We start from the raw sequence: 27,642 nt of genomic DNA, 5'->3' as shown, positions 1-27,642 counted from the left end.
CAGGAAGCTCACCCCCTCTGCACGTTGCCCTCGAGGTGGCTGTGGTGGGGAAGAGACCGTTGTCCACCTCCTTGTGGATTGTGCCTTTGCAAAGAAAGTCTGGAGAGAGATGCAGTGGTTGCTGTCGAGGTTCATCCCGAGCAGTTCTGTGACACAGGACTCTGTGCTCTACGGGCTGTTCCCAGGGACACACACCGAGACAAACATCAACTGCAGCTGGAGGATCATCAACTCGGTGAAAGACGCGCTTTGGTCTGCCCGAAACTTGTTGGTCTTCCAGCACAAAGAGTTGTCCCCGACCGATTGTTGCGGACTGGCACAATCCAAAGTCCAGGACTACGTGCTGAGGGACGCACTAAAGCTTGGGGCAGCTGCCGCAAAGGCGCAATGGGGAAGGGTCGCTGTCTAAGACCTTTCTACCACAGCGCACCGAGAGACTGGGAACTGTTTAGAGCCCCTCGGGCTGTACAGATCAAAATGAAAGGCTGTAAATGATTGTAATATTGTTTGTACTGATGCACCTGGTGATACATTTTGTAAAAGTTTAACCTGGATTGTACCCTTGTAATGTTGTTTTTGAAATGGTTTGGAATGTGATTGAAGATATTTTATGAATAAAGTATATTTTTACAAAAAAAAAAAAAAAAAATGAATATGTCAATGCACATGTCAATGATATGATGCTGAAATGACAGCATGGTTGCTCACATTTATAACAGACCTGATAGCATCATTGAATCAAAGGAATTTAATGTCTCTGATTTTTTAAAATCATAGATGCAGAAAATTTCACGAACCTGTGGAAAATCAAAAGAAACAGAAGAGAAATGTGATCGAAAAATAGTTCCAGTTTTCCAGAGTTTAAAATTCAATAAAACTGCAGAGAAAGGTCTTTGTTTAGTCTGCAACTATTTGTAATGCCAGGAGGTAAATAAATAACCAGAAACCATAGAAGGTCAAAACGAAGAACCAACATTTTAATAGCGGATAAGCCCTGAATCAAAATATAGACCCCAAAGATTTATAATGCTGAAACTCCTTAAATCTAATTGCCAAATTTGCATACCTTCATTTCTCTCAGGTGAACGGTTCTGCTGAATATTGTAATCCAATACAGAGAGACTGGTGACTGAGAGCTATAATGATATTGCTGGCATTAGACAAAGAGGAGCGGGAACCCTCCTTAAACCAGACTAATTGGAGTAATGCCAGTTCTGAAATGACCAAATTCCAGGTAGATTAGGGATCAAGCCTGAGATCTTCCTGATCCGGCACTGGGGTATATGAAATGAGACCACCAAGCTCTAGTTTTCCTCATTCTCGCTGAGAATTAAAAACTGGGGTAATGGAGGAGTCAAGAGCTTGCTGCTTGGTACGCTGTGCACCTCCAGGCACCATCCCCCTGTCCCCTGAAACATCATTTGTGAGCATTTGTCTGCAACCTCTTGCCCTGCCTTGAAACACCTTCCCAAGACCCTCACTCTTGCCCCTCCCGACACTGGCACACATGACTGCCTCACAATAAAGACATTCACCGGAATCTTCCATTCTCGCCTGCAGGTGGGAAGCTGGGCGGGCACAGGGGATCTTCATTTAACGGAAGGCCAGAAATCAGTTCCCCACAAAGAACTTTTGCAGTTATGTCCTTGGGACTTTCGAGGTGGGTCGAGCTTCCTGACAAACAGTGTCGGGAAGACCTTTCACGGGCATTAGCATCTCATACACGCTCAGGAAAAGGCTAGCTCGCCGGAATTAAGCTCCCCCTCTAAATTAAGTTCCCCGCCAGTCAGAAATTGGAACATTTACGTTTACGGCCGCTTATCAGTGGCGTGCACTTGATGAGACTGATTTCTTCCAAACTTTGAAGTCAGTAGCCACTGCTTTGGCCTTCTTGACCACTCAGAAACGTCAGCCTCCTGACCGAGATTGGGTGCCGGTAGACATGCTGTGTGGCGGCTGGACATGAGAGGCAGGCTAAGGGCGGAAGGCTGGAACAGAGGCTGGAACAGAGGCTGGACACGGGAGAGAGAATATTCAGGGAAGAAAGCCAGACTGCCTGGGGGTCGTGTTGAGGAGGGTAAGCATGTCATGCATGTCTTGGTTCCATTGGAAGGTGGAGGATGGCCTCTCTGTGCAGTGAGCATCGTAGAGCGATGTCTAAAGGGCGTGGTCCATGAGTTTTTGAATTTGGTCCAAGCGGTTTTCAAGGAAGGTACTGGGACGCAGAGGTTACAGTCACAGTCAGAGGAGAGAGTTGGATCAGGTAGAGTGGAAGTGCTAGGCTCATAGGTGGGTAGTGAATGGTCTCATGGTGGGGGTGGGTCACAGAAAGTCAGGGTACAGCTGGCCTCAAGAATAGGAAGGGTCAGGGTCAGGAGTGGCATGGGCATGTTGACAGTGAAGGGAATGGGGTGGGGTGGGGGGGGGGGCGCGGGTGGGGGAGCAGGAATGACAACATAAACAATAAGTGTGTCCGGGGTAACGGGGGGAAGCTGAACAGTTACAGGAGGGAGAGGAATGAGAAGGCGGTGGTTGTGGAGGAGAATTAGGGAACTTGGTGGGTAACAGTGGGAGGGTAAAAGGTGCTTGATGCACTGGCAAACCTCACACACACCACGTTGATGCTCTCAATGTTGATGCACAGTTCGTAAAACCTCTCAAGCATTCAGCATGGGAAGGGTCCCTCTCTGTGTGGAAGGAGTTAATGCCTCATTTTTTGGGCTGAGCAAAGGGACATCCTATCAATTATTACTCCACTCCATGGAAACCCGGCTCAGCTGAGTACCCCTCTCGAGGTTCCAAAGCCCAATAACCCAGCATTGCTCTATGACTAATGGATCGTATTCCATTGAGAACCCATCAAGGTCTGGAGCTGACATTCATTCTGTCCAATTTGGCAGCTTCTGCTGTCAGACGCAGGGATGAAGGGAGGGAGGGAGGGAGGGAGGGGGGTTAGATGCCTCCAAGGATCACGGGCGGTGGGCGACTGCAAAGTCCTGACGCCAAACCTCCATCCTCCAGGTAAATGGCCATGGCTGACAAGGGATCATGTGGTAAGTCTTTCTATGCTGCCAAGGCAATGGTCTCTCTATAAGGTGTCGAGGGGAATGGAGGCAAGTGGAATAGTATCTGAGGGAGGGCTTTCACACAAGGCTGTCATCACCCTGGTCAATGCACAATGTCTCTGAACACAGTCATATATGAACGGGAGAAACACTCATCTCTGTTCCTCCAGGAAGTTTTTCACCTGGAAAGGGAGGGGTGGATGGAAGCCAGTCACAGGGCTTAGCACTGGATTTATGGCTCAGAGATGGAGGAAAACCTGTAAAGAATATGCTTATTAGGTGCATCCTCTGAGGCTTTGGAGGTATCGAGAAAGGGTTGGGGTTGAGGCTGGTTCTATGCCAGTCTCCCGTCTTGGCTTCCCCCTTTTCTTGCTGGCATCTGGAATGTAGAAGAGATGATTTAGTGGATGCCTAAGCAAGCTCCCTTATTAAAGCAACATCTCACTTGTTGGTCACAGCTGACAACTTCAGTGTGGAGGCATCTGCACTGGCTTCCTGGGGGAGTCCTAACTCACCTTCAGCACAGGCACAGTCCTGCTCCTCCCTGGCTAGTTCGGCGGCCTCACTCCTCCAATGGGGCGAGAATTTGAATATTGGGCATGTCATGTGGTCCGGGCCCACTCTCTCCTGTTGTGCGAGTTCAGGAAGACAGAGGGTTGATTGTCATGCCCAATGGGTGTATGAGCAGTTTAGGAGCGTGCATGCCTGTGCCAGCTGCTGTGCCCTCCCCAGTAAGTGATTAGCAAGCAGAATGTCCTGCAACTGATAGAAGATTGAGAGCATGAAGTGAGTGGCACACATTCAGTGCACATGTCCCATCTGCTGCTGAGTCCTGCAACCCAATCTCCTGTCTGACATCCCTGCGCACTCGAACACTTACACGGCCTGATGCCCTTATGACTGTCACTTTGCAGTGAGTAGACAATGCCAATGACCCTGGTGGAGTGTAGCAGATTGTTCACCCTTTTCCTGCGCCACTAGGCTGTTCTCCTGTGGGCCCCATGGCTAATCCCCACTGCCGCATCCGTCCAGGCCGGATCGTCAGACAGGAGGGCCTCCTGGCTGCCATCCCTGGGAAACAGGACTTCATGTCTTTCCTGGGTGGCCTGGAGGAGAATCTGCAGGGAGGCACTGCTGAACCGTGGAGCTACACATTGTCTGCTCTGCGACATTCTGGTCGATGCAGAATCTGGAGCTCCTGGCCTGCAGTGAGAGAATGTCTGTCCGGGTGCCCTTTAAATATGGCTCTGGAACCTTCGAACTCAGGAGGCAATGGTGGGGACGGCGGCTTCCTACCCTCTCTGCCACATGATTCGCTGGGCTTCTCGTGGGTGCATATGTAATGAGCTGAACAGTGCGAGATGCGCGTGGTCAGCGATCCTGCCCCCCCCACCCCTCCCCACAGTGGAAATCACTCTCACTTCCACTCCCATCACCAAATTAGACTCCAGAAGATACGCCCATTTTACTGCGAGATAGGAAACACTTGCAGAGGATCCAATTAGTGGCAATAGGGTTATTACATTGAGTTATCATGTAAGGAACCCATTTTACGAGAGGAATTTGCTCTCAGCAGGCATGGGATCTGTGGGGCCTAACAGAGATGAGCTGGGCTACTCCCTGAGTAGGATGGAAATATCCCTAAATACTTTTCCAAAGGAGCCTGCTTAACATAACAGAGCTGGACCTGATTATGCTTGGTCCTTAGACTGCAATCTGTGTTAGTTCTTATGTGGGGCGGAAACCCAGATGGCCTGGACTCCTCTCACTGATATTTTATTACATTCTGCCCTCCCAGAACTGAAATTTTGGACTATAAGGTTTTGTCTTGTCCAGGTTTGAGGTTGTTGTGGAAGGCACTGCCAACATTAGTCCATAGTTGGTAATAGCGATGGCTGACAGTTGAAAACAATTTTTAATTTCAATAATGATTGATTTTTGTCAAAGGATTAGAATAGAAACTTAGTGGCAGTTATTACTCCTCCATTTCCCCAATTTTTAATTCTCAGCAAGAATGAGGAAAACTAGAGCTTGATATCACTTCATATACCCCAGTGCCGGATCAAGAAGATCTCAGGCTTGATCCCAATCTATCCGGAATTTGGTAATTTCAGAACTGGCATTACTCCAATTAGCCTAGTTTAAGGAGGGTTCCCGCTCCTCTTTGTCTAATGCCAGCATTATCATTATAGCTCTCAGTCACCAGTCTCTCTGTATTGGATTACAATATTCAGCAGAAGAGTTCACCTGAGGGAATTGAAGGGATGCAAATTTGGCAATTAGATTTATGAGGCAGAACTTTTTCCCTCGTTGGGCAGGCGCGCACCCGACCCGAACAGGAGAAAAGTAGTGTGCGATAATGTCGGGCAAACATCCTGATGTCATTGCGCACTCGCACAATATTTCGATCGGTGGGCACACGTGAGAGGTGGCAACGCGCCTGCGGACGATTAAGAGGCTCATTAAGGCCCTTAATCAATTAATTGAATTGAATTTTTCGCTGCCCGTCCAACCTTACGCTTAGCGGACAGGCGAAAGGGCCAAGCGGCCTTTGCATTTTTTTGCGAAACTTCATCCACGCGGGATGAGGTATTGACCATTGATTTAAAAAACAATAAAAGCTTTTAAAACTCGTTTTTAATGTGTTTTCCTTAATTTTAAAATCTTTATTTGTAAAGTTAGAAACCTTCAGCTCTCCGAGGCAGCTTTGTGCCCTCAGGGAGCTTTTTGTGAGCACCCCCATGCACATGTGCTGACTTCTGTGCTCGTCCTCCTCCCCTCCCCATTTTATGTCTTGGGTAAATGAGTTTGTTGGCTAACCGAGCTCTAACCGCACATCTTCCTATGTTCTCATCAATTGCTGCTTGCAATCAATAACAGGGAGGGACTGATGTAAGAGTAAACAGTGATGGTTTATTGAGGCTTAGGGCAGAGCACCAGATCGTACGTGCTCACTCAGAAACCCCCAGAACTAGACTTACAGTTTCCAGTTGCCCGCGCTGTGCAGTGATACGTCAGTGCTGTCACATGATCAGTACACTTGCATTCTCTTAAAGGTGCAGGTACTTCACTTTACCACGCCACCCCCCCCACCCCCACCCAGGCAGCGCAGAACGTTTCAGCGCATGATTCACGCTGGCTGGCCGTTCATTGGCCAGCAAGCATGAAATCGCAGTCGGGGCCTGATCACAGACAGCGGTCGGTTTCATGGCCGCCCCCAGACCCGTCTCATGAGGGGGAAAATCCTCCCCATGGAGTTTCAGCATTATAATTTTTTGGGGTCTATATTTTGATTCAGGACCTATCCACTATTAAAATGTTGGTTCTTCGTTTTGACCTTCTATGGTTTCTGGTTATTTATTTGCCTCCTGGCATTACAAATAGTTACAGACTAAACAAAAACCTTTCTCTGCAGTTTTATTGAATTTTAAACTCTGGAAAACTGGAACTATTTTTCAATCACATTTCTCTTCCGTTTCTTTTGATTTTCCACAGGTTCGTGAAATTTTCAGCATTGACGATTTAAAAAAAACACAGATATTAAGTTCAATTGATTCAATGATACTATCAGGTCTGTTATAAATGTGAGCAACCATGCTGTCATTTCAGCATCATATCATTGACATGTGCTAACATATCCATTTTCAAATGGCTTCCATAGTAAGCACAGCTCTTTTGAATAGAAAGTCCAACAGTTTTCACATCGTTTGATCTAGAACAGGCACCTTAGAGTAAAATCATAATTTAATTGAAAGGCCCAAATGTTTGTAAAGGGCACAACCTTGCTATTGTAGTTAATTACATTATAAGCCTCTCAATTGAGTTACTACCCTGTGATTCATTTAGAGCAACCCTTTGTAGAGCTAGACCTCCATTGGGCAGTCCTCTGTCTCGAATGGTGTATCTAATTCAGGCACCAATGTAATTTAATTTGTTCAGAAACCTAGATTATCACAGAAATTAAATTACTTGGCTATTTGATGTTGGAGCGTATGTATAAACAATGTGCAATAGCTGCAGTATGCCATCCAATTTTTAGAACATACTTTGGCATTATTGCAGGACCAAACAGTCTGACTTATCTGATGGTTTCAATCACATTGGGATTGTTTGTTTGTTCTTGGATATGGTGGATAGATGGGGGACGTGCAAAATTGTTTAGATATTTCACCAGAATTGGGTTTAAAATCATATGTTGAGTCTTTGGAAATTGACAAGAAACCAAGGAGAGTTGAAGCTATTCTCCATTTATTAAAAAAAGGGTTTTATCATTTTAAAATCAAAATATATATATATTCACTTCCTGGGCTAATATTTTTGGCATTACCTAATGCACAGCCGTTGTTAAGGGATACTGATTAAGATCCACGAAGATCTCTGCATTAAATTCTTCTTCTTCTCCAGGTGCCATAGGTGGGATTTTCTGATTCCGTTGAAAGTCAACGGACTTTTGGCTGTTCCCCCCCACGACAGTTCCCACCATGGACGGGACCGGAAAATCCCAGCCCATGTTTTACAACACCGGCAATCATGACTCTCCAACATTCAAGGGCTTTGATTACAGCCAACATCTTGAGGTTATTCTCAAATCTTGTATCTGTCCTGCTTCTTAAACTGTCAGTGTATTTCTTCCTTTGTTTCCCTCTTGCTGTGATGTCCTCAATTTTCCCACTCACTACCAGATGTTCTAGTTTCTGTCTCCGAAGTACATGCCCAAAGAACTCTAGGTGTCTCCTGGTGATCATCTGCAAAAAATTCTTCTTATGTTTGTTCTTTCCTCAAAACATCCTCATTTGTTGTGTGTGCTAACCAACTAATCCCCATCAGATGTCTCAGAAACACAGGCAGAATTTTAATGTAACTGGTGCAGGCCCAACCTATCAGTTACCAGTTCATTGCTGTCAGCACCACCAGGATTGGTGATTGCTGCCAGTAATGCTCTGGGGTCGGGGGGCCGGGGGTTTGCGGGGGGTGGGGTGGTAGGTGCAGGATGGCAAAGTGGCATTGTTATGAACTTCAGACGACTCTTCTTAGTGGAAATATTTAACTTTATTCACAAGGCAGCAGCAGCAACTACACATATGCATCAATCTCCATAACTAAAGAAATCTCCCCTGCGTAGAGGTTCCCAGCGCTGCTAACATATTGATTTACACAGATCATGTGATCTTACAACACAGGATTATTCTTAAAGCTACAGTCCTACATTTCCCAAAACTATAATTACTACATTCGTCCCCCTTTAACTTTTCTGTACATTTTATATTTACAAGGATATTTATCTCATGACGTTACAATATTTACACAGGTCATGAAATTACAAGTTCAGTCTTTCAGGTGGTTTCCTGATCCGTGTGGAATGTCGCAGCTCCACGATTCTTTTGTAGAAAACACATTCTCTGGAACCACATTAGCATCAGGTACCTCATTAGGCACATGCAGTCAGTGTCTTCCACTGCAACAGAAACATCGGGCATGCCTGTCCTTGGCTGAGCAACTTCAACAGGAACAATTGGTTCAGTAATGGCTACAGGTGGAACATCATTTTGTTGGGGTATCTCCCTTCTTCTTAAATGGTCCACATGCTTATGGGTGATCTGACTCTCCACTTCCATGTGGTATGACAATGGTCCAGTCACAGAGCTTACTTTACCAGGTAACCACTTCGGTCCTCCACCGAAATTCCTAACATATACTGCTTCTCCAACAGTAAATTGTCACTCACGACTATGCAAATCCTGAGTCGCTTTTTGTTTCTTGACTTTTCTCCACCTTCCCCACCAAATTGGGAAATATTAGACTTAGTCTTGTCTCATCAGTAATTCTGCATTCTCTTTCTAATGTCTTCTTATTACCACAGAGTTTAGCCTCGGCCTCCTTTTTGACTTCACTGGCGGCCAGACTTCTCTCAGATACAATCATCTCGACTTGCCTTAGTTTGGTAGTTGAGCTACCCATGGCTTCATTATCTACTCGCATCTTGGAAAGTTCTCTGACTTTTGCTTTTAAAACCTCTTTAGCTTCATTTAGCTGATTCTTCAGCTCTTCTGTTCCCTTATATAAGACAGTCTTCATTTCTTCAGGATGTTGAATCCTTACACATTCCTTTTTCATCCAGTTGCAGTGCTTGAACTCTCCAGGCTCTTTCTGCCATACTTGCCTTGTTCCTTTTTCAAGACAAGAACTCTTCCAGCTTCCTTTTGAAATCTCACTGGCCAATCAAGGTTAATTTCTCTCAACCAGTTTCGACCTGGAAGGCTTGGTCTTCTGCTTTTTAATACCATCCCTGGCAGCTGTGCCGATTGGTGTCTATAACGAACAGTTGCTCTGGTGATACCTTTCACTTGGATTTCTTCGCCTGTGTACGTTTTCAACTTGGCAGATGTTTGTTCCAAATTTAGTCGTTGATCACCTTTATTTAAATATCTGAAAGTGTGTTCTCCTATTACAGTGGACTAAGCACAGTGTCTATTTCCATTTTTAATGGTTTAAATTCTCTTGCACTGTAACAAATAATGAATTCATGTTGAATAATGAATAAATGTCAGAATTGGTTGTTTCTGGCTCTTCTACACTGTAGACTTCGTTGGACCCCGTTTGTTGTTTGGGAACCTGTTTAAATCTCGCTTTGCACAGTCTCATTATGTGTCCACTTCTGTGACAAAAATAGCCATAGACCCATAGAACCAAAGAACATATAATATATAATATATAACATATAACATTCTACATTTTTAAATTGCCAACCGCTATAAAACTGATTGTTTCCACGTTGATGAGAATTAGTTTTCGATTTAGTTGCTAAACTGTTTCCTCTCATTTTTTGGTTTTCAGGGGCTGTTTCCCACTTCGTAGCAGAGTCCCGGCTTTTAATGCCATTTTCAGCTGACTGTTCCTGCCCAACTTGGAGAACGGCACCGTTTTACGCCCCTTGAATTGCTTGTGAATCCCTTACGGTGTTTCCCATCGCCAGCGCTATTTCTAACGCTTTCTTAAAATCAAGATTCACTTCAGGCAGCAGCCTTCATTGAATAGTGTCTTCCTGCACATCACATACTAAACGATCACTGAGCATGTCATTCAGGGTTTCACTGAAATCACAATATTCCGTTAGTTATTTTAATTTTGCCACGTAGCTAGCAATTGTCGTGTCCCCCCCCCCGCCCCCAATCCCCCAACCCCCAACCAGGGCTCTATTCTGAGAATTGTGACTGAGGGCTTGGGTTGAGAAAGTCCCTTAACAAGGTCCACCAATTCACTGAAAGTCTTAAAATCTAGTGCACTGGGGGCCGTCAAGCTTCAAATTAGGTCTTGTTCCCACAAATACTCAGGAGAATCTCTCTCCTCTTTTCCTCCCCCGTGATTTTGTTTGCCTGAAAGAAGAGCGCAAGACGTTCTACATATTGAGACCAATCATCTGTGGCTGGCTCAAAGGGATCAATTCTGCCAAACTGTGGCATTTCGGATGAGCATATCTTCTTTTATTTTTAACAAGTTTAGATACTCACAAATACTGAGCGAGGTACAGCACCATATCTGATTTATCCTCGTTGCCAGTTTGTTATAGAGTTGATCTTCAGACAGCTTTTCCTAGTGGAAACATTTAACTTTATTTACAAGACAGCATCAGAACCTACACTTCTGCATCAAACTCCATAACTAAAGAAGAACTCCCCTATGTAGAGGTTCCCCATGCTGCTAACACATTGGTTTACACAGATCATGTGATCTTACAACACAGAATTATTCTTAAAGCAAAAGGCAAAATACTGCGGATGCTGGAAATCTGAAACAAAAACAAAAAACGCTGGAAAAAACCAGCAGGCCCGGCAGAATCCATGGAGAGAAAGACAGAGCCAATGCCCTGAGTCCGCATGGGTCCTCCCCAGAGGAGAATCAGAGGACAGCAGCTTTCTATTGCCATTAGCACTGCCAGGAGTGATGGCTGCTGCCAGTAGTGGTCCAGGTTCTTCACCAGAGATCACCGTGGGATCCCTGGACTCAGGAGACTGAAGGTGGGATGGGGGTTGCAGTGATGGGGCGGTGGGAGAGGGGGAGGTACTAGGGGATTGGGTGCAAGGCCAGGAGGTAGCTTTCAGTGGTCACCTCACTTCCCAAAGCCGGGTCCTTTGATTTGGCACAGATTTGCCTGTGAACGAGAGACCAGCCCCACCCCCAGAAGGGCACAGGCAAATCCGACAGGGATTTGCATTTAATCCCTGAGCCACCACAAAATTGGGGAATAATTGATGTCAATTGGCTCATTAATGAGCCTAATTGACCTCCTGCTGTCAGAGGGTGAGCTTGGCTCAGTTCATAGCACCCTCACCTTTGAATCAGAGGGTTGTGGGTTCATGTCCCACTCCTGGAAACCAAGAACTGTGATTGTACTCGAAAAGAGTTGCAATCTGTGACTGTTGATAACTCGAAAGAGTTTCCCCCATGGATCCCTCCCTGTCTCCAACCTAATCGTGGGAGATTTTCTTGCTGTTGGGAGAATGACTTGTGGCCTCTCTCACAATTAAGTAGTCCTGACCACCATTTTTCCCACACATGACGAGGTACATTAAATTCAGACTCACATCATTGTTGCCTCTAATTTATCTTCCATTGTCTTTCTTATATCCCAACCTTTGCATCCATGAAGTAACATTGACCAGATGTAACAATTTTGTCATCTCATTCTGCTTTCCATCGCGATGTTCTTATTTCTAAGGAGGTCTGACGTTTTTGTGCAGTTTTGTTTTGCAAGTGTTATGTGCTTCCTGATGCCCCACTGCCTTCAATGACTTATGCACATATAACCAGGTCCCTCTGCTCCTGCACCCCCTTTAGAGTAGTGCCCTTTATTTTCTACTTTCTATCCGTGTTCTTCCTACCAAAATGTATCACCTCACATATCTCCACATTGAACTTCATCTGCCACCTATCTGCCCACTCCATCAACTTATCTATGTCCTTTTGAACCTCTACACTGTCTTCCTCATGGTTTCCGATGTTCCCAAGTTTTGTATCGTCTGCAAATTTTGAAATTATTCCCTGTACTCCAAGGTCTAGATTATTAATATATATCAGGAAAAGCAAAGTCTCAATACTGATCCCTGGGGAACTCCACTACAAACCTTCCTCCAGCCTGAAAAACCAACCATTAACCACCGCTCTCTGTTTCCCGTCACTCAGCCAATTTGGTATCCATGGCCAGGATTTTTCCATCTTTGTGCCGGCTTGGCGGGGGCGGACGGGAGCGGTCGGGAAGCCGACTGCCACCCGCGATTGGGGCTGGACCGTGATTTCACACTGGCGAGCCAATTAAGGCCTGCCCGACGTGAAACGCGTTCGGCAGCGCTCAGCTGTTGGGGGGGAGGAGGGCGAGCGCGCAGCTTCACGCATGCGCATAGGTGCGCACTGGAAAAGCTCACGAGGCACAGAGCTGTCTCAGTGAGATGCAGATTTTAAGAAATAAAAATAAAGGATTTTGAATTGTTAAAAGACATGAGCCGTGACATGTTCTCAATGAAATGTTTACATATTTATTTAATTTTTATTTGCTGTTGGAAACCTCATCCCGCCCATGGATGAGGTTTCCGAAAAAATGCAAAGGCCACTTGACCTCTCCGCCTCCCCACCAAACATAAGGTTGGACAGGCAGCGAAAAATTTATTTCAATTATAACTTCAATGGCCTTAATAGGCCTGTTAATTGTCGGCGGGCGCCCTGCCGAATCTGGTGCACAACTGCTGACCAAAATATCGCACGAAGTGTGTGATGACATCAGGATGCTCGCTCGATGTCACCGCGCGTCATTTTATGCCCGGTCGGGTCAGGCGCGTGCCAGCCTGACGAACATTATATCCTGGCCCATGTTACTACTCCCTTTTATTCCATGAGCTGTAACTTTCCTTGTCTTATTTTCTTTTGAATCCACTGTTATTTTGCATTCTTTTAGGTATGAACATGCATAATGTTTTGCTGCAGTTTAATGATAATCCGCGCGTTGAACTAATTGCACAAATTGATAATTACAACAATCTGACAAACACTTGAATTTCAACAAAAATTTGGACAACCTGCCTCCCTCAAGTTTATTAACTGTCATTAAATTTAGTATTGGGCTCAAAATAACCAACGTAACTGAAGAAAGAGACAAATTGCAGCGCAGTCTCAAACTGGTAAAACTAACCGTGACTTGAATATGTTCCACAAGGTTTGATTGAACAATACATCAGAATCAATGCCAAAATCAGATTATAAACTGCTGTAGAACTTATAATACTAAAGTATCAAGCTGAAAGACTGAAGAGAATAAATTGGAAGCTTTGAATCAGAAATTTGTCTGTGAGATACTGAAAGCCAAATAGAATGTCTAATCAGTAATGAGGTAATTCAGCATAAGTCAAGGCAACTTGTGCAAGAAGTGATAAAGGAGGGAAAATATATGTGCCACTGATTCAGAGTCAGCAAGAATGTTGATAGTGAATTTCAGAACTTTAAAAATTAAGAAAATGATAACAATGTGACAAAGGCCTGAATTTTCGGTGGGCCCGGGAGTGGTCAGGAAACAGACCACCGACCACGATCAGCCCCCGACCGCGATTTCACACTGGCTGGCCAATTAACGGCCAACCAGTGAGAAGCGCGCGCTGAAAAGCTCAGCGCTGCCGGGGTGGAGGGCGGGAGGAGGGCAAGTGCTGAGAGAAAGCTCCCTGAAGGCAGAGAGCTGCCTCGGGGAGCTGCAGACCCGAAAACCATGAAAGTAAGTATTAAAAATCAGAAAGAAAATGTCCAAGCATCACAATCAGGCACCAGAACATAAAGATGATAAAAATGCTGTCCACAGACTTTTATCTTTATAACGGAAATTTTATCCTGCCCTAAGATGAGGTTTGATGAAAGATGCAAAGTCCCCCCTGGCCAATTTGTCCGTCCGCTGACCGTAAGGTTGGGCGGGCCACGAAAAATCGGAGACAATCTTAATCGGCTTAATTACCTTCTTAATTGTCAGCGGGCCCGCCTCTGACTTTTGCACACACCCGCCAGGCAAAATATTGCGTAAGTGCACGATGGCGTCAGGACGCTTGCCCGACGTCTTCACGCGTGATTTTACGCCGGATCGGGCCGGGCACGTGCCCGCCCGTGGGAGGTAAACTTCAGCCCAAAACGTTTGAATGCCAACAACCGATACAAATAAACCCTTGCGATCTTGGCTTAATGCGGACACAATTGCAAGGTGAACCAAGCGCAATTTCGATAATTAGCAATGGATTGGATATTGGAAGGAAGCATATGTGTATTAGATGATAGGTGCGTTGTGAAGAACTGACAGAGAAAGGTCATATGGAAATAAACAAACGCAGTGACAACAGAATGGCCGGAATTTTCAGCCCCTCACACCGGTGGGATCTTCCGGTCCTGCCGATGTGAACAGAGATTTCAATGGCTCACCGACCCCACCACAGGGGAACCCACCGTGGGGGCAGCTGGAAAATTCCTGCCTATGATGGAGCTTCTGGACCTGTAATATATATGAAGACAAGCAAATTCATTTTGATTGCCCAGATATCTGTTTTAGCGATGTAGAGGATGAATGTGGCTACACTTCAAAAGTACTTCATTGACGATGAAGCATTTGAACATGAGGCCATGAAAGATGCCATATGTTTTGACGAGGTTTCATTTACTCTATGAGTGACTTGGAGATAGTCAGTATATAGATTTTTTCTTGAAACTATTTATTTAGATGTATTTACATCCAAGACCTCATGGTAAGTACATTGTCCTCAAGACACAGACAGTTCTGCGTCTTGCTCTCTTAGACATCTGACTCTGATATCATGCTTACATCATCATTAACATCATTGTCTAATTAACACAACCATTAACCCTTTACTCGACACTATATACATACAGGAGGCAGAGTTTTTTGTTTTGTGTTGGAACATCAGGGTCAAATGTGGGTTGCGATTCCCCCATCATGTCAGAAGCAGTCATTGGACATTGATTTTGCCAAAGGGTACACTTGCCCTTCACTTGAGGATAGTAAGCGGGCTCTCAAAGACTGAAGGCTAATAGACCTTTCAGCAGTGAATGTCCTGTAGCCTTGTGCTGAAGGCAAGGGAGAGAGAGGGTACCTCAATCTTGAGCAGGCCTCTCAGCACTTTTAAAATATTTGAAATAAGGAATGACCACAGCTGCTGGGCCACCACTGGACAGCCTCAAAGTGACACTGAAACAATAATTAGGGGAAGAATTATCAGCTACTTGGAGAGGTTTGAATTAATTAAGGACAGCCAGCACGGATTTGTAAAAGACAGAATGTACTTGACAAATCTAATTGAATTTTTTGATGACATAACAGAGAAGGCTGATGGAGAGAATGCAGTAGATGTCATCTGTATGGATTTTAAGAAATTCTCTGAGAAAGCACCACTTAAAACCTGGTTAACAAAACTGAAGCTCCTGGAACTGCAGTGGCACGGGGTCATGTTTTATATATATGACTTAGATATTACAGTGTAAAATTTCAAAATTTGTCATTGATACCAAGCTTAGAGGTGTGGTTCACAGTGAGGGTGATGCTAATTCACTGCAACAGGACGCAGCTAGGCTAGGGGGAATGGACAGACAAGTGACGGGTGGAATTTAATACAGAGAAGTGTGAAGTGATGCATTTTGGTAGAAGGGATAGGGAGAGGTACTTAATGGAACAGTTCTAAAGAGTGTGCAAGAACAGGAGGACCTGGGGATGCATGCGCATGGATCTTTGAAGTTAGTATAACATATTGAGAGACTGGTTAGCAAAGCCAATTGGATATTGGGCTTCATAAATAGAGACATTGAGTACAAACTCTGGGAAATTTTGCTGAATCTCTGCAAAGCTCTGATTAGGGCCATCTAGAGTATTGTGCCCAGTTCTGGCCACCACACTTTAGGAAGGATATGGAGGTTCCTTGAGAGGGTGCAGGAGATTTACCAGAATTGTTCCAGGGATGGGGGATTTTAGCTACAAGGTGAGGTTGGAGAAGCTGGGGTTGTTCTCCTTAGGGGTGAAGGAGATTAAGGGGAGTTTTGATGGAGATGTACAAGATTATGATATGTTTAGGGGCAGATTGTGGCACAGTTGTAATGTCACTAAGCTAATAATCCAGAGGCCCAGGCTATTGCTCTGGGGATATGGGTTCAAATCCCACCATAGCAGCTGGTGGAATTTAAATTCAGTTAATAAATCTAGAATATAAAACTAATCTCAGAAATGGTGACCGTGAAACTACCATCGATTGTTATAAAAACCCATCTGGTTCACTAATGTCCTTTAGGGAAGGAAATCTGCCATCTTTACCTGGTCTGGCCTACATGTGACTCCAGATCCAGAGCAATGTGTGTGACTCTGAATTTGCCTAGCAAGCCACTCAGTTCAAGGGCAATTAGGAATGGGCAGCAAATGCTGGCCTTGCCAGTGACGCCCACATCCCGTGGAAGGATAAAAAGCTAAGGTCGACAAACCAAAGCTGTTTTCTGAGTGGCTGCTTTGTGGAACCCCTCGTTCTGTCTGCAGGCATGAGCTTTCTGTCGCTTGTCATTTTAATTCTCCACTTTACTCCCACGACGGCCTTTCTTGTCCATGGCCTGCTACTATCTTCCAATGAAACTCGAGAAGCAGCACCTCATCTTTTGACCCCTCAGCTTTCTGAACTCAACATGGAGTTCAACAATTTTAGGTCATAACCTCTGCCTCCACCTTGTTCTATATATTTTTTTTTTGCTGGGTTGATCTTGTCTCATTTCTTTCTTTATCCCTTCATGTGGTCTTCAGATGGCTGCTAGGTGGTCATTCACACTTTGTCTGGACACATCTTGTGTTCCTTACTTGTCCCTTTACCATTCTCTTTGGCTTTTGTAGCATGAAATAATTTGTTGTTCGATCTCTGCTGCCTTCCACTCTATCACAGAGCTTCCTTATGGTCCTGCCTGCCTGCCCCCTCCCCCATTCCACTGGCCTAAAAACTCCGCCATTTCTATCCTTCTTTGGTTCTGGTGAGAGCTCACCTCGACCTGAAACATCGACTCTGTTTCTCTCTCCACAGATGCTGCCTGACCTGCTGAGCATTTCCAACATTTTTCTTTGACTACTAAAGAAAAGCTGATTTTACAAAGATTAAGAGACACAGATTTAAGGTTTCGGGCAAGAGATATAGCGGGGACATGAGGAAGGATGTTTTTACACAGTGAGTGGTAATGAACTGGAGCTCACTGCCTACAAGGGCGGCAGAAGGGGAGACGTTAATGATTCCAAAAAGGAAAGTAGGTGGACACTTGGTGGAAATAAACATGCAGAGCTGTGGGGATAGAGCATGGGACTGAGGTTGACTGGATCGTTGTGCAGAGAGCAGCATGGGCTTGATGGGTGGAATGGCCTCCTTCTATACCAGAATGACTCTATGACCTAGCAGCAGGACTTAAGTTGAATTTTTTACTCCTTTTTCTACCTGGTAGCTGGGTCACAGGATCACAGGATTACAGGATCACAGGATCACACAGTGCAGAAGAGGCCCTTCGGCCGATCGAGTCTGCACCGACACGTAAGAAACACCTGACCTACCTACCTAATCCCATTTACCCAGCACTTGGCCCACAGCCTTGAATGTTATGACTGTTTTGTGAAGTCTCTGCTGCTCTCACAGTGTTTGGAGGGAGACCATAAAAACAGGAGCAATTTTAACATCCCCACCAGGGAAGGATCAGAGGGAGGCTGGATTCGATTATTAAAAATGTGAACTCGACCCTCAGAGGTGGGAGGTGGGCTGGCTGCTGGCCAGGATAGCCTGTGGCCCAAGGCAGCAGCCAGGGATTGCTGCAGGCAATCCCCAAGAGTCGAGAAGATTGGGGGCCCATGGGTGGGATGTCAGAGTGCAGTGGTGGGGTTTGGTGGGGTGGGGGGGAGGGCAGTGCCAGGGTTGAGGGTTGAGAGGTCATAGGGGAAAAAAAATCATGGGAGGAGAAATTGATCCTGCTAGCCCACAAGCAGAGCTAAAAACTCACATTTCCGGTTGGATCAGGCTCTTCCTGACCCTCTTCAGATGCAGAACTTCAGGGGTCACCAAATCCACAGCTGTTAAATTTAAATGGCTGCTAAAAGCCGGGGGACACCGCCTCAGTTAAGTATTAGCATTGCCGACCCACCTCCCCGGAGTGAGTTAACTAGACACTAACACAGCTCACTGAAACCAGAAGTAGACGCACTTGCAGCAGTTTGGGGTCGAGTTCGCATTTTTAACAATCTAACCCAGTCTCCCTCTGATCCTTCCCTGGTGGGGGTGTTAAAATTGCTCCTGTTTTTAATGGTCTCCCCCCCCCGTTGTGGCTGATAGCAGCTAAACTCAGCGTAGGCCAGGGACTGAAATTAGTACCTTCCTGCTCTATACAGCTCAGTAATTCATTCCTTCAATCAACTGAGCCATCAGGGAAGGCGAGGATTGAATTTTAATCACATGAAAAGTTTTAAAATGAGCTCTTCTCCACATTTTGTTAGTGGTTTAATAAGATGCTGTGAATAACCCAGACGTTTTAGAGAAGCTTGCAATTAGGCAAGCGTATGGCGGGACTGTTTACTGACAGTCACATTACAAAATACACACAAATGAAATAGGCCATTTGGCTTATCTTAGCTCTTCTAACCAGTAGAGAGGCTTACATTGCAAATGTTGGTTACTATCTGCATGAAGTTCTTTCTTATACCCACTAAACTTTCCTTTCACCAGCTTTAGCCTATGCCCACTTTTTCTCCCACCTTGGCATATCTTGAAGTAGTGTTTTGGATTAATTTTATCCACGCCTTTTCACATTTTACATAAATCCGTAAATATAAGTGTTGTTATGCCCCTTCTCACTTGTTTCTTACAAAGTTAAAGAACCCCAGTTTCTCCAGAAACCTGAACTCCAGCAACGCTTTCAATCAAGGACCAGCACTGATGGAGGAAACAACAATAGTAAAAACCTGGGGAGTGGAAAGTCAGGTTGGCGAGAGGGAAGCTGGACTGCAGAGTTCAGATTTCAGCTAGTTAGACTTGTAAATCTATAACTAGGGATTACAAAGTGAATTTGAGAGATTGTTAAATCGTTCTGACATAACTTGAAATGGATCATTTTTTGTTAGTGGTCTGTTCAGGTACGTTGGGTAGAATTTTCCATCAATGAGACTAAGTGCGGTTGCGGGTGGTTTCAGCGGTGCCCGCCCTGCCCACTGGAATGGCGGAACTCACACCCGATTCTGTGCTTGGAGCCTCATTAATTATGCAAAGGTGGGTAATGGTCCGAATCACCTGGCGGGTGGGGAGTTGGTTCGTGCGGCCGCCATCAGCTGGTGGGTTCACAGGTCCGGGCGCCATTTTTAAAGGCCAGTCCAACGTACAATCTTACGGGCTCCAGCCCACCGGAGATGTCTGACAGACAGAAGAGGAAGCCCGAGAGCCTGAAAAACAAGGCAGCACCTGCTTCACACACCAGGCTCACCAGTCCTTGGTCAGGAGGGTGCAGGTGCACAGGCAAGTGCTCTATCCCAGGGATGGCTGCAGGGAGCACAGCAGCCTCACCTCTCTGGTCTGGGATACCCGTCGCGGAGCAGGTCAGCGCTGCTGGTACTCGCGTCCAAAGTGCCACCCAGCGCAGGAAGAGGATGAGTGATCTCATCTGCTCCATCAGGGTAAGTCATCCTTCAACTCCCTCCAATATCAACCTCTCATCATGGCATCACGCACTCAAATGGCTTCTCTCTTCAGTGACCCCACACAACCATTAGCTGGAGACACATATCAATACTTATTCTCTCACCGAGACGTTCACATCACCACCATCCCATCTCTCATGTTGCTCTCACTCCATCCTCTGGCCCTTCAGGGGAGGGCTCACCACACACAGGGGACATGCACCTTACCCAGTCTCTGCTTCATCCCTTCTCATCACCTGCCTTCCTTTCCTCTTCATACAGGCCAAGCTGGCACACAGCAGGCACGAGAGAGCACAGACCAGGGGAGGGACGGCCGACATCATCGCCCTCACTGAGTTTGAGGGGGCTGCAGCTGAGCTGGCTGGGGGAGGACAGGGATCGCTCCTGTGGGGAAGGGGAGATCGGCCTCTCCCACCAACCCAGTATGGATCACAGCTCCATCAAATCCTGACGTTCACAGTGAGTCACATGCAGTCTTATCTAGCTCATGCTCATTAGCTGAAACTCTGTTTTCTATTTTCTGGGCACCAGCAGATCGAGGCCCCCAAGCCAGTCCAGCACCTATGTGAATCCCCGGACCTCATCCGAGGAGGAAACTCCAGAGGATCCATCCCGGCGCCTCACACACACCCTCCACCAGCTCAGAGACACACACCTCGGCGGCGCACAGATGTGGATTAGGTTCAGCCTCACTTTCTGGGGAACACCTCACTGACACGACCCTGCAGGAGCTGGAGACGGGACAGCCCAGGTCTCCGGCACTTGGAGGGCTACTGGAGACCAGCCACCCGCTCGGTCTGAGTCAGATGATGAGCCTCTGGAAACGGCCACCAACTCAATGCTGGAGATGCAACGAGAGGCAGCAGAACATCAGACAGAGATTCGACAGTCAGATTAGAGTGAATGATGGAGGAGTCCGTCCGCATTCTCTCTGGTGTCGTGGCTCTGACATGAGAGCACCTTGAGGTCACCATGGGGAGGCTGGCGACCACCATGGACACCATGGTCCAGCAGCTCTTGCTGGATTTGCACTCGGCTCTGCACTTCATGGCCACACACCCTGGTGGGCACCATCAAGGTGTAGGCAACATGGGGATGAGGCACCTTGACCCCGCTTTAGGTGTACCACCCCCTGCAGGAGTCAGGGCGGGGCCCTTGGGCACCCACAGAGAGGATGAGCGCCAGCCAGACACCCCGGGGGCCTCCTCTCAGGACACTCCGAGGGTGTGCAGCCACTCACAGCCCCCTCTGCCTGTGACCCCATCCACTCCAGCTGCTCTGAGGGCGTTTCTTCCCCTGAGCAGCTATCCCCTCCAGGCCTCGGGCCATCAGAGGACGTCTGCCAAGGTCAACACAGAATCAAGGTGTAGCAGTCAGCAGCTGCCTCCACCTCTGCTGCGCATGTCAGGGCTGCACCCAGGGGTAGCGGTGGAGTTAGGAAAGTTAAGAAAAATTGATGTCGCTTTTGGGTCATGGGTGTGCTAGACATATAAATAACTTGCACTTTTGTGAATACATTTGATGGTTATGTGAATGTTCCTGTCAACTGAAGGTGTTGTCATTTTATACTTTGGAATCCGCTTATTTCGAGGTTTATCCTTCCTCCCACTCGGTGATAGTGTCCCACTGTGAGATTCACATTCCTGTGATGTCAACCTAAGTTGAACTAGTGTTCAACATTCATTCACCCTTGTGTGATGTCAGGGAGATGAGTTTAAATCTTTATTAGAAGTGTGTGATGTAAGCGTTTCTAACCCTTCTTCCTCAAAGAACACCACTGAGTGAGGGCAGCTCGTCAGCGTTGATAATCTAGCAGCATTTGTGTCTCCTCAGTGGTAGTGGCAGAAGAAAAGACATACACGGGAGCGGGGGGATCCCTAGGCATGTCCACATCTCAGTCACAGCAGTGTTTACATCATTAGATGGCGGTGATGGCTTCAAGTCTTCTCTCGCATTGATCTTGTTCCTGAGTGGACACTCAGTTCCCAGAGTGAGCTCACTCACAGGGCCCCGTGGTCCAAAGCAAAGATCATGGCCTGGCGATTCATGAGGCAAGTGTGAATCCGGGACTCGTTCTCGCTGCAAGTGGGTGGACATCCCCTGAGTTGAAAGAAAATGGCATTGAGGGCTAGGAGAGATATGGCCACATTCCCTCTTCCTGGAACCTGTCAGCAATTAACATAACACGGGCACGTCTCCCATGTCTTCCTCCATGGCATGATCACGCTGATACTGACCCTCAGCAGCCTCCTAAGGCTGGGCCTCTGGATCTTCATCCTCCAATGAGCTCTCATCCTCCTCCCGGTCATCCTCTGGCAGGGGGTCACCTCTTTACATAGCCAGATTGTGAAGGGTGTGAACACACTGCGATGATGTGGGAAACCTTGTCGGGAGTGTATGGGAGTGAGCCACCTGAGTGGTCCAAGTTTCTGAAACCCATCTTCAGAAGCCCTGTGGTCTGCTGTATAAGGGAGCGTGTGGAGCTGTGAGGAGCGTTGCACCTCTCCTCGGAACGACTTTGAGGGTGACACCGGTGTCATCAGCCAGCGTTTCAGTGGGTCCCCCTTATCCCTAAGCAGCCATCCCTGCAGACGTAATGGCCCCTTGAAAATCTCAGGCACCTGGGAGTGACTCAGGATGTAGGAGTCATGGCAATTCCCAGGGTACCGGGCACAAATGTGCAGTTTGTGCTTCCGGTGATCATACACCAGTTGTACATTGATGGAATGATAGCCCTTGTGGTTTATAAACATTAGCGGCTGTTGCCATGGAGCCCGTATAGCCACATGGGTACAGCCTATTGTACCCTGCACTCTAGGGAAGCCTGAGATGGTGGTGAAGCCGGTGAATCTCACAGCCGGGCTATCTTCACCCAGAGCAAACCTGACATAATGATGGGGCTTCCTGTAAAGGGCAGCTGTGACCTCCTTCATGCATCGATGTGTTGTGGACTGAGAGATGCTGCACAGGTCCCTTTTGATCCTTGGAAAGAACCAGAGGCAAAGAAATTGATCGCTGTGGCCACCTTCAAAGCCACTGGCAGGAGATACCCTCCAACTCCACGTGGCATCAGGTCTTCATGAAGAATGTGGCATATGTGATGTACCAGAGCTTAGGACAAGCGCAGATGTGCACAGCATTGCCTCTCACTCATTTGTAAATTGGAGATTCTTCTACAATAAACCCTAGATCTGGCGAGTTGCCCCTGTTGTCTGGTCTCTTCTCCTGACCCTCCTGTTGAGGCTCTGGCTCCACTTGACCATGTCCCTCCTGCTGGAGCTGTGCACAGAGTTGCCTCGCCCTCCTTCATCTCCCCCATTGCATTATGACCCTGACAAAGGCAGCATTGAGCCCTGGATTCATACCTGCTTTTGCCTTCTCTCTGAAAGGGAACATTGAAGATGTTAATGATTCAAGGGGAAAAAAAGTGAAGCTCAGAAGATGGCATGTTTTCCTGCCCTATTTGCATGGTGGCTGATGCCAGCCTGTCCCTGAGACACTGGCACACACATCGAGGTGACCAAGGTGGCATCGCAGATGTACCATCTTGAGCCCTGCGTGGGATGCTAAAGTTTCAGTGGGATGAGTGACCCAACCTAGCTCTGTGCTCCAATCTCTGATGTGGCATATTAATGACAATCAGTTGCTCATTGTCAATGAGTGGATGCCCTTTGGCCGTTAGGAGTGTCAATTCTGGTGAACACGTGACAGGCCCTCATTGATGTGAGGGGATGTGATGTGAGCTGACCTCAGAGTAAGGGGGCGCTCATTTAAGACAGAGATAAGGAAGAATTTCTTTCCTCAGAGGGTAGTGAATCTGTGGAATTCTTTACTGCATAGGGTTGTAGAGGCTGGGTCGTTAAGTATATTCAAAGCTGAGATAGACAGACTTTTAATCAGTAAGGGGATCAAGGGTTAATGGGAAAAGGCAGGAAAGTGGAAATGAGGATTATCGGATCAGCCACGATCTCATTGAATGGCAGAGCAGACTTGATGGGCCGAATGGCCTACTTCTGTTCCTATGTCTTATGGTCTTATGATGGAATGTCATATATGATACAGCTGTGTCACCTTCATTATTGCCTGCATTCCCAAATTCTACATTCCTATGTGTTACTCTTGAGATGCAGCGACTGTGATGTGAAGCCACTCAGTTCTGACTAGCCCTTTAACAGTGCTAATGAAGCCATTGGCTTTCAGTGGCTTTCATCGCAAGGAGGTCTTCCTCCTTTCTTTCTAAGCAAACTCCTGCTCATTCCTGCGCCACCAAGGTTAGAGGGTGACCCCAGAAAGGCCTCCTTTGTGTTCGCCATTCCCCCAACTGCCATTCCACAGCCTTTCCTCCCCATCGTGTTCATCGACCCCACCCTCGCCTCACAGCCCACCTCCGATTGAAATGCCAGTTTCTGAAGGTGGAGGTCCGCATGAATACCACAGCACAGCGGTGTTCCTCGGGACAATATGGGCAAAGAGCAGGAACAGACCAACCCTCCAAGCCCAGCAGTGTGGTGTTCACTGCAATAAGGCCTGTGCTAGGCTATGGTAGGTAGGTTATGTATGTTCCACTCACCTCGAAGCTCCCAGCAAACTGAGGTCTGACTTGTGCTCATCAACCCTTTTCAAACGGGTTTGAGGCCGATGTAAATTCCCGCTGGCCAGATTGGAAGGCGTGGCCAGGTTCCAGCAGCAGTTCCAATGAGCATTCATGACATGTCAATGAATGCAGATTGCGTTCGCGCCACTAGTCGGCAGGATAACCAACCCGCCATGAACACGCCATCGGGAGATTTGCAGACTATTGTCACGACGATGGGTTTTTGCGGCTTTTTGCCTGCCGCTGGATCCTCCACTCCCGCCCGCCGCAAAACCCCGCCACGGGCGGGATGGGAGAATTCTGCCCGTTGTATTGATGTACGAATTTCCTAATTCATAACGGAGATGTGGATTTCTCAAACACCGCGTGACAAGGATAACCAACCTCAGCTGAGAAATTATGTACTTCTGTGCCTTGTTCCAATTTGCTCCTGCATTACAGCGAGTGAAAAAAAAACAACGTATCAGTTACCTTCACTCAAAGAGACATGAACAGGGAAATATGAGTATCTGCAAAATGATTTATGTTTTATTCCTGTTGCGGCTCTTCACACAACTCCCAAGATCGATTGGTGACAGTGTTGATAATCAATAGAATGTAATGTTGAGCAGTTCACATTGTTTAGAAATCTGTAAAATGAGACTTTCTGGGGAAACATTGAACCCTCTTAAGATTAACACTGGAAACTCGCAAGATTAACAACATGTTTGCAAGTGACAGTTGAGCTTTTCTGATATCATAAACACTTGGTTTTTATAAATGTAATTTCAATGTAAACCCTGGAGATGGCAGTTTCTTTGTGTGGGTCTGTAGCACAGGTTCATGTGCCACATTCACCCGTGACTGAAATTAGACAGTTTTACCCCCAGAATTTCTAATCACCTAACCCCCCCCCCACGACATGATTTAATTTGATCCATTTGGTTATTTTTTGTCAGACAAATCCAATTGAATGAACTTGGGGAGGGGGGGAATGGGTTACTCTGCAGCATAGGGACGGCAAATTCAGTGACATTAAGTTAGTTGTAGTCGAACTTTGGCTGTGCCTCCTTTTACCTGCAGTGCTGATCCAAGGGATGCCATGGAGGGCAAAAGTATCAGAAAACATCACCTTAGCAACAAGCAAAAAGGCGATGCAGGAATCATACCTGCACCTTGGTTTTCCCTTTTTTTGTCAATGCTTCGTTTCTTCAGCCTTCGTCAAGGCTGTAAATGAGTTAGGATGCCTTTTGCCCCTTTCCGAAGGCTTTCACAGTTGTTTGTCATCTTCTTGTGACTCTTCTCCGTAATTACCACCATTCATTTAAATTTCATCTACATACAGTTCACTGCTCCCACTTTCTGCTCTCAGCACATGCCGAAATCTGCACCTGCAGCTATGCACAATTATAATAATGAGCTGGTCTTGGAAAACTGGCAGCAAATTGCATCCTTCCAATCACATCTGCAGAAAACCTGTTCTAACATTCGGGTGTAAATTGCAGCCTTATCAGATAATCTAGGCTGGATAGTTTCAGAGTGCTTGCTATGTCTTCAGAATATTCATGATTTTACTTAACTGTGAAAATTCACGTTGTATAAACTATCCTTTAATACACAAGTTACATTTGTTTACTGGCGTCAACCTTTGTAAGGTTCATTGCTCTGGTTATAACAATGGCATCATTCATGCAAAGCAAATTACCTGGAGACAGCTCCAAGAACTGTCTGGACAGCTTTGCTGCTTTGTTTAATATACAGATTCCCTGCAGAATTTGCTTAGAAAAGGAAAGATAGCACCATACAATCTTCCTTTTTTTTGTGGCAACAGACAGAACTTTGAATGATTTAGATTCCAGACCCATCATTTTTACACCATGTCAAATGATACATCTTGTATAACTTTTCAATCATTTGTAAAAGCATCCATTCAGAGAAGTACAATTAAGGATACAGTAACCCACCTTGCTCTTCATTGCACTTAAAGGCCCTATGTGGAATTAAGTCTTGCACAGCAATGGTTGAAGACAGGACTAAAAAGGCAGGATCAATATCAACTTCTTTTCTGGGAATTGGTTAATGAATTAAAGAAGTCTTACTGCAATTAGATAGGGGCTTGGTGAAATCATGCATGGAATAATGTGCACAGTTTTGGTCTTATGCTAGGAAGGACATACTTGTCTGGAGGGCGTTGCAACAAATGTTCACTAGGCCGATTCCTGGGAGGAGGAGATTGTCCACGGAGCAGAGATTGAGTAGACTAGGCCTGTATTCCCTAGAGTTTAGAAGAATGAGAGGTGATCTAATTGAAACATACAAAATTCTTAAGGGACTGGACAGGGTAGATGCTGGGAGGATGTTATAAGAATAAAGGGGTCTGGCATTTAGGACTGAGACTAAGAAGAAATTTCTTCACTCACCTCTCTATCCTAGGGGCTGTGGATGCTCAGTTGCTGAGTGTATTCAAGTCAGAGATTGACATATTTTTGGATACCAAGGGAGTTATGGGGAAAAGGAATATTGCGGGAAGGTGTTGCTGAAGCCGACAATCAGCCATGATCTAATTGAATGGCAGAGCAGGCTCGAGGGGTTGAATGGTCTACTCCTGCTCTCACGCTTTTATGGTAACTATTTAAGATAGAGATAGACAGTGCGGGATGGATCTGTACACTAAATATTTTGAAAACTCAATCAGTGGAAAGTCTCTGGTCCACTAATCCCAGTATCCCTCTTATACAGTTGAATTCTGGTAAAATGCATAGGCAATTTTCAAAGGACTTTATGCTCGCATTATCATTATGTTTGGATTAGAATTTCTATCAAATGTTGAATTAAAATAGCCCATTTGCTGATGTTTATATCTTAGCCCATTTATCTCACTCAGGAACCCAGAACCAGTTGACCAAATAACATGAAATAGATCAGCTTTCATCTTGTCACTTACTGAAATAGGGGTCAAAATTCTGGAACTCCTTCCCTAACAGCACTGTGGGTGTACCTACACCACATGGACTGCAGCGGTTCAAGAAGGCAGCTCACCACCACCTTCTCAAGGACAACTAGGGATGGGCAATAAATGCTGGCCTAGCCAGTGAAGCCCTCCTGTGAATGAATAAAAACACATTGGATTGACTGTGTAAATCTTGAAAATGAACAATTTTTAGTGTTTTATATGAATCAGAAATCCTATGTAAAGTGAAAGACTGTTAAGTGGTGCTGTACATCAGATTTAAATGCTCAGATCAAGGTGTGATAACTTGTATTTGAAGGCATTTTTGTTCGCT

The sequence above is a fragment of the Cetorhinus maximus genome, chromosome 21 (genome assembly GCF_964194155.1).
Source record: "Cetorhinus maximus chromosome 21, sCetMax3.hap1.1, whole genome shotgun sequence".
Taxonomy (NCBI): domain Eukaryota; kingdom Metazoa; phylum Chordata; class Chondrichthyes; order Lamniformes; family Cetorhinidae; genus Cetorhinus; species Cetorhinus maximus.
The sequence above is the reverse complement of the archived record's forward strand: the minus strand, read 5'-3'. Positions refer to the sequence as shown.